This window comes from Balearica regulorum, chromosome 14 (assembly GCF_011004875.1).
Source record: "Balearica regulorum gibbericeps isolate bBalReg1 chromosome 14, bBalReg1.pri, whole genome shotgun sequence".
NCBI classification, from domain to species: Eukaryota; Metazoa; Chordata; class Aves; order Gruiformes; family Gruidae; genus Balearica; species Balearica regulorum.
This window is the reverse complement of record NC_046197.1, coordinates 2,934,169-2,941,747: the sequence shown is the minus strand read 5'-3', so window position 1 is coordinate 2,941,747 and position 7,579 is coordinate 2,934,169. Positions and strand designations below refer to the sequence as shown.

The 7,579-nt window shown below is 50.0% G+C and overlaps 1 protein-coding gene across 3 annotated transcripts in view; it reads right to left on the bottom strand.

Annotated features, from left to right (window-relative positions):
- Positions 1-4,288: 4,288 nt before the first annotated feature.
- FBXW11 (F-box and WD repeat domain containing 11) overlaps positions 4,289-7,579 on the bottom strand; it is a 77,105-nt gene continuing 73,814 nt past the window's right edge. For all 3 annotated transcript variants that reach the window (XM_075766911.1, XM_075766910.1, XM_075766909.1), the window contains one exon: positions 4,289-6,849. The gene's annotated coding sequence lies outside the window, so the exon portion shown is untranslated. The remainder of the gene's footprint in view (positions 6,850-7,579) is intronic.

Below are 7,579 nucleotides of genomic sequence, written 5' to 3'. Positions count from 1 at the left end.
TCCCCTACAGCCTCCTGAGCCCCCAGGGCATGTCACGAGCGTGCAAGCCCTCAGCACCAGCCTGTTGCCACTCCCTGGCCTATTTAGGTCCTAGTTAGTAGCCAAGAGCCCCACACTGCCTCAGCCACGAAAGGTCGAGGGTAACACAAAGTTTTGCCCCCAGCAGCTCTGGTTTGGGGGCCCAGGCAGGAGGGGACACGTGCAGCCCCCTCCATCCCCTTCACCAGCTGCTGGCCCTGAGCACCTCTGTGACAGTGTCCACCTCATCCCCAGAGCATCCAGCGGCACACGGCCTCTGCGATGCGTGGCCGGGGTGGGTTTGGAGGTGCAGAGCCACAGCAGAGCAAGAGCAACCCTACCCGGCGCCCCACGGCCCGCCCCTCCTCCCTGCAGCCCCCAGCCGCTCGGAGGGAGGCACAGAGCGGGCGCGGGGCACTGGCGCTCAGCGCCTCGGGGCAGATGCTGGGCCACACCACGAAACCAAGCCCTGGCCACAGCGTGCAGCCGGCTCACAGCATCGTGCTTCCATTGCCACAAACGGCACTGCGAAACCTGAAAAATCCCTCAGATCGGCCCCAAACTCGTCGCCCCCAGGCTCAGCTCCTGCCCTGCCGGGGAAGGCGGGGACAGTCGGGGGGACCATCTGCATCCCGCAACCCCTCCCGAGTGGCTGCCTTGTCCCACGCCCCCCCCTCAGCTCTGAAAGTCACAGCCCCTCAACCCGGCGAGTGGACTTAAACCAGCAAAACCATGAATGCATGAGCTCAAAAACTAGGACCAAGTAAAGAAATGAGCCACCAGAGCTCTGCCTGGGAGTCTGCTGTTACGGACACGCTGACGGCACGTCGCACCCGCACACGGGAGGGCTCCAAGGGACCTTCCCCTCTGCGCACAACAGGAGGTTTGCTCCACGCTCACCCAGGTCATTTTGCTCTCACCAGGGCGCTTCCTGCCCCGGAGCAAGCAGGATCTGTCCCTGCTCCCCCGAAGGGCAGAGGGAGAAGATCTGCTGATGCTTTTGGCACAGGAAGGTTTTGTCACGCTCCCTGCACGCTTCGCTGTAAAGCTTAGGGAAGAAAGGCTGACACGCCATTCCAGGCGCTTCCTTAGTTCAGCCCACAAGATGACAGACCCTTCAAAATGGTTGTTCACTGCAGGACAAGTGCTTCCAGAGTCACCTCGTGGCCAACCATCAATTCCTGCTCTGGTAGAAGCGACGTTTGCACAGCTATGGCTCAGTGTGGTGCGTGCTGCCCTGCTGTAGCGTAAAGCACGGAGGCAATGTGGAGCAAAACATCTCAAGGGGGGGAGATCTCAACGTGGAGCAAAACATCTTGAGCCCTGGCCGCAGCCGAGCCTCGGCCTGGCCGAGCCGGCACCGGAGCTCCCGGCAGTAAACGGGGCTGGGGGTGCTGAGCTTGGCAAACGACCGTGCAGCAAATCATGAACTGTATTTTTAAGAATGTATTTAGTTAGCAAAACTGTGTTACAACTTGTGACAGTCCCACACTATTCAGGACATGGTTATATGTCGTATCTTACCCATTGTAAGCAGGCAGCTTGAGGAGCTGGTCCGTACGTAGCCAGAAAGACCCGTTCCAGACAGACGTTATTTACCCTCCAGCCTACACGAGGAACTGGAAAGGCGTCGAACAGGCCTGTGACCTTCACACCAGATGAAAAGCTCCCAGTTCCAGCTGAGCGAAGAGGTCTGGTGTCTGCACAGGGTGAGCTGCAGGATGGTGCTGGGCAGCCTGCGCCGCTGAGCCGGGCAAGAGCAAACCCCTGCACCTTCCCTCCACCGGCAAGGGCCGCCCTCCCTGCTGGTGCTGCCCCACGGCAGGAGACCTGGCACAACCAGCCGCCGCAGAAACACAACCGGAGCCCCACCGGCCAGGAAGGCACAGCGTTCCTCCACACCCGAGTGCTCCCCGTGCAGGCCAGGCCCTGCCAGCTATCCGGGCTCCGCAAGGTTTCCCACAGGGCCCCCCACCCGCCTTCCCACAGCCCCGGCAGTCCTGCTCTCACTCCCCACTCAGGTGTTCTTCGTCTCACAGCTGCTCAGAGAAAAAAAAAAAAAAAAAAAAAGCTTCTGGAAATGGTGAGAAGCAGAGGTGAACGAAGAGCAGGCAGCTGGGAAGAAAAGTCACGCTGCAGCAGAGGAGAAGCTCAGCCCTGGAGCCCTCACAGCTCTGCCCTGCCGAGGAGGAGGCTCCGGGTGGACAGATCAGGCCCAAACATCTCCTGCCCAGCCCACCAACACCCATCCTGCAGCTCTCCCTCCCACCGCCTCCTTCAGTCACACTCACCGTTGATTAATTTGACTAATGTGCATTTGTACCCAATGAGGCTCATCACCACAGCCCCCACCCTGACAGCCAGCTGAGCTGAATCCGAGTTAAGAGGAGCCTTTCGATGACAGCTGAGGCCAGAGAACGCCACTCGGGTGGGACAACCGGAGCCAGAGGAGCCACCAACACCAAACCTTCTGGCCAGAGTCACAGCTCCAGTACAACTGCCCTCCAGTACAACGGCCCAGCCCGCTGCAGCCTACCTTTAAAAGAATCTCATAAAAAATAATTTGTGGTTCTCCTGAGCACTTGTGCCCTCCAGTCCTCATGACAAAGTGCCCACAGCTGTGCCAGAGCAAGCAAACCCACTGCTGCCCGGAAGAGAAACTAACCCACGGTGCAGATCGGGACAGCGACGCAGCTCCTGGTAAAACATTGCTCCCCCCAACTCGGGGCACTGAGGGACCTCGCACACCCCCATCACCCCATTTCCAAGCCCAAACCCTTTCCTGGTTGCCCACAGCGATGAGCAGGGGGCACCGACAGCCGCCCGGGGTCCCGCAGCCCCTGAGAGCGTCGGGTAACGCCGCACAGGAAACCCACGCGCTGCCGTACGGCAACAAGCGGGGTACAAGGGTACAACCCCGACCCGCCGTGCGGTTGATGGCCAGGGCTACCAGGGACCTCGCAGCACAGGAACGGCCCGTGGCCTCTCCCACAGCAGGGCCAGGCGGTCCCCAGCCCACGCCAGGATGGGGGGGGGAGCACCCCGCAATGTCACCGCGAGGTTCTCTGGTGGGAATTAACGGGCGACTGTTAAACAGCCTACAACTGCCCGGGGAAAAAACCCAACAAACCAACCAAAGGCCACCCAGGTAAGGTGGAATGTTAAAGTTTGACCTCAAAGTTTATACTCCAGATTTTAGGAGATATATCACAGAGCTTTTATGGCTTATTTGGATAATGATATTCAGCAGGACATTCACAACCCCTTTAAATAGTTCAGCCAGGCTTCGCTTTTTACAGTGCACGCCTAGGAGAAAATACATGAGATTTTGCTTCACCTCTCGCTGAAGTGCAGCTACAATCTCAGCAGCAGCAACACTGCTTTGAAAATTATTATCCAGCGGCCGAGGGGGCCAAAAAGAATAAAAATCTACGTTAGAGAGACATTTTGAAGACTGAACTTGCCAATACTTAGTCAGAACTTTGTTGATATTCTCAGCACAGCGTTTATAGCACCTTTAAAAACATTTCAGGTTGGTGCTTCCACCATACACCCTACAAAAAATAACACTTTTGAGAGAAGGCTGCTGGTGAGCCCCAGGGTCGGCGTGCAGTGCACTGCAGAGGCTGAAGCACGATGATTTAAGGAGACATTTTCACGCTGACGCTGCCCTCGTACCTGGACCTTGGCAAGGCAGCGAGATCCTGTCCCGTCCCCCTGCGCTGATGGCACGAAGCAGCGGCGGAGGATCTGGGTGACCCATCGCTTCTGGTCTAATGGACTGGAGCAACTCACTGACCACGCAGCAGCTTTTCAAATCATTTTAAAGGGAACTTAACTCACAAATCAAACTACACAGAGAAAACCAGGGGGTAAAGGGCAAAGACGAGAACTTCGACTCGCTTATTCTCACTAGTCGCTGCACATTAGCTACAGAAACCCCCCAAAAAAAGGTTTTTTTGAGACAGAGCTAGCACTGGAAGACCCTGTATCTGCACAGGGCTCAGGGCATGAACACAGAGTGCTTTAGCAGCCAAAGAAATGGCAATATTTTAAAAATTCTCTCTGCATTCTTGATAAAGTAAGAAAAAAAAAAACCCTCTCGTGCTGTTTCTGCAGACACGTGACACGCACCCCGCACGGCCCGAAGGGGAACACTTACCAACATGAGCTCCCAGCCAGCGTAACCGTGCACTGAACTTGCGTTAACGAACGCATACTAACACCGACGTTGGGTTAGGTGACATCACTTAACCAGTTATTTGACAAATTAAGTTCAAACTTTTTTTTTATTAAGCACATTCCACAGTACAAAGCTTTAGATCATGAACGATATCTGTACAATTTAACAGTTTCAAGAAGCTGTTCATACACCAACTTTCCAAACAGATAATTGGCAAACATAATTACAAGTTAGAATTAGACTATCCCAGTGCTTTGAAACATTAATATAGCAGTACTGTACAGTTGCTCAATTATGGTTAGCAAAACAAAGTCCAGAGTGCAGCCAGGATCACTACCATTAATCCCAGGAGTCAAGTTCCTTGGGTGCCAATCACAAAAGTCCACTGCTATGTTACACAAAGCACAAAGAAGTTTAGACTGCATGTTCAAATACCATTATCTCCCAAGGAAAAACATGAATTTAAATCTTACACATGCATTTTAAAAAAAAGGACTCCGTTCTTCGGAAACAAATACCTTTTTCTTCAGGGCTGTGAGAGATTTTTCTTTTTGAACAGTTTAATATTAAAGCTATTAGATGAGAAGGGTAAAGTAAGACACTTTCACAAACTACTGTCAAGCTTACCAAAAAGTGATCGTATGGACGCTTAGGAGCGTGTTTTTCATCTTCTGTACTTCATCACATTCGGTCATCTCAATGAAATAAATATTGCTGTCGTAACACGTAAATGGGAGTTTAATTGAAACACTGATCCCAACACCTCTCTCAATGTGGAGAGGAGAAAACCTTAAAGTCGCACTTCTGTAACGGTTCGGTATTGCCTCGACGTACGCCTGCTCTGAATTCACTTGACACAGAAACGATGCGTCTAACCACGGCCGTCCTGCCGGCAACGCGGCGGCGATCCCTCGGCAATCAGACATCCCCTAACCTCTCTGATTGTAAAAGGGAAAAAAAAAAAACCGCAAACCCAAGAAAGTGCTGCCAGAGGACAAAAAAAAAACCCCAAACCAAAACAACCACGACATACAGAGGCTGGAAGGAATGACAATACATTTCTGTGCCAACACACATCTTCCCCAGGAAAACAGGCGGATTGCACGCTGAGCTCGACTGAAGCATGAAAGAAAAGCCACCGCCAGGCGTAGTCGCACACGGCCAGCGCAGATAAAACATTCACGTTTGCATTTATCCGTGTCTTATTCTGACATAAGACAAATGCAGTAGCGTTTACATGACCACATAAATTAGAGGACAGACACTGACAACGTAAGAAGAAACTGCTGGGACTTCCTCAGAAAAGCATGCTAACGAAGAGGAGCCACGACCAGGACGCGGGTGACGCGGTCACAGCCGACAGCTACAGAAAAGAAAACTAGCAGGGTAATTAGCATGGTAATCAGCATGGTAACCAGAGCGTTGACTTGAAGGGACCTCCACTCCACCGTAAGGAAGTGTTACAAATCAAACATAAATAAATTTAACTTTGGCCCATGGCGTCTTCTCCATCGAGCAGCCAAACTAATGCTAAGGAAGGACACCAGTAGGCGTTTGTGAGAACCTCCCGGTGTTAAAAGAAAGACATCTGTAAATACTGCGGCACAAAAATATAAGATACAGAACATAAATTAAACATTTTTTTTAATCTTTAAAAAGTTCAGAAATTACATTTTAAAATATGTAGTTCCCATTAAAAAAAAAAAAAATCCTAATGAATACTGAAAACCTCCTTTTGCAGAGAAAACGTCTAGGTAACGCAGATTAACCCCTACAGTGCCAGTCGTTAGAACATCCTGCTGCCAAGTGCTACCACGTTTTATATTAGTGTGTAGTGTCAGGAAATCCTGACTCCTAGCACCCGGAGGTTACGCTGTTATGTACATTATATCTACATGCTTATACAGTATTTGAAATGAGGCAAGCACACATGGAAAGGTTTTACTATACCAAACATTAGGAAGCGTAGGACGGCTGTAGTACAGAGCACAGTTAAAAGGAAAAGACAGTGCTATACAACTAGTTTAGATAACCTAGCCTGAATTACAGGTAATCTTTAATTTAAAAGAAAATATTGGTGCGGAAACAAGTAAACTGTAATCCAAAAATATTACTGAGCAATTCAGAAATATTTCTAAGAGTCCAACGTACACTCCTACCAAACAAAACAGGCTCTGAATCTGTCAGGAGAGTAAAGTCTAAAGGACAATGGTGACTTTGAAAGCAAAGCTCTGTACATTCTGGGTATGTGTTTGGCACCCAAATTTCATTGGAGAATGTTTTTGTTTTCTTTAAAGTCAGACAAAAGTGCAAAGCAATATAAATTAGGCCAAGTCCTTTCTTGACTTCTGATTTATTTCTGAAAAACAAGCCATCAGAGTTCAGTTTCTACGGACAATTTACATGTGAAGCTTTGGATTTCTCATTGCAGGGAAGGATAGGCTTCTGAAATTCATCTACTCGAAGTCAGTGAATTTGTAGTAAATTCAAAGACGACCACCGAGAGCAGGAAAGATTAAGAAATTTAGATATAGAATTGTGCTGCTTTGCATCTACACAGCATCTAGAACCAATTCTGACTTTAGCTGTCAATCAACATCTTCAGGCATGTAGTAGCCAAAAATCCAGTAGTTCAAGACTGTGAAACCCTGCAAAAGACAAAAGACAAGCTGAACTGACAGGAGACACAAATCAAAGAGCAACATCTGGAGGAGGTCAGGCCCACGCCATCTTTTGCACTCCGGGCTGAAACTAAAAGGACAAAACACCCGCGAGGAGCACAACGCTTAGGCGACACACTAAGGGGATGCTCGTCCTTAAATAATTCCCTCTGCGCTAGAAGTCCTTCCTTCGAGGCGAGATGCAGCTCCGCAGGACACTGCCTGCGTTGTAGAACACGCTCCGAATTCAGGTGAAGAGCAAGATTCTCAATGGCACCCGTGCCGGGGGGTCACCTACCAACTGGCGGTTTTCTTACGGGTCGTGAGAATCAAAAACCCTCTTGGGGACGAACAGGTGAACCCCCGGCTAGTCTGGCGAACTGCTGAACGCTACTTACTGAAACAGCGACCTACAGACAACTGCGAGAAAACTTTCCTTTCTTCTCCACACCGCAGAGGAGCAAGCTTTGCACAGGATGCAAAGTTCAGTTGCTATAATACACGGGTATTCTAATAACAGACAAAAAAACTCAAGAAGTTTTCTATTTCGGTTACCTTTCCCATGTGACCCCACTATTAGCTTGGAGACAGTGCAAGTTCTTCGCGTAATTAAATCTGAACTTTGATTTTACCTGCCACTTCCCAAAATCAGTTTTATGGACTATGGAGAACTACCCTCTTCTGATATGAAGTTCCCATGAAAGGTTAAAACGATCTT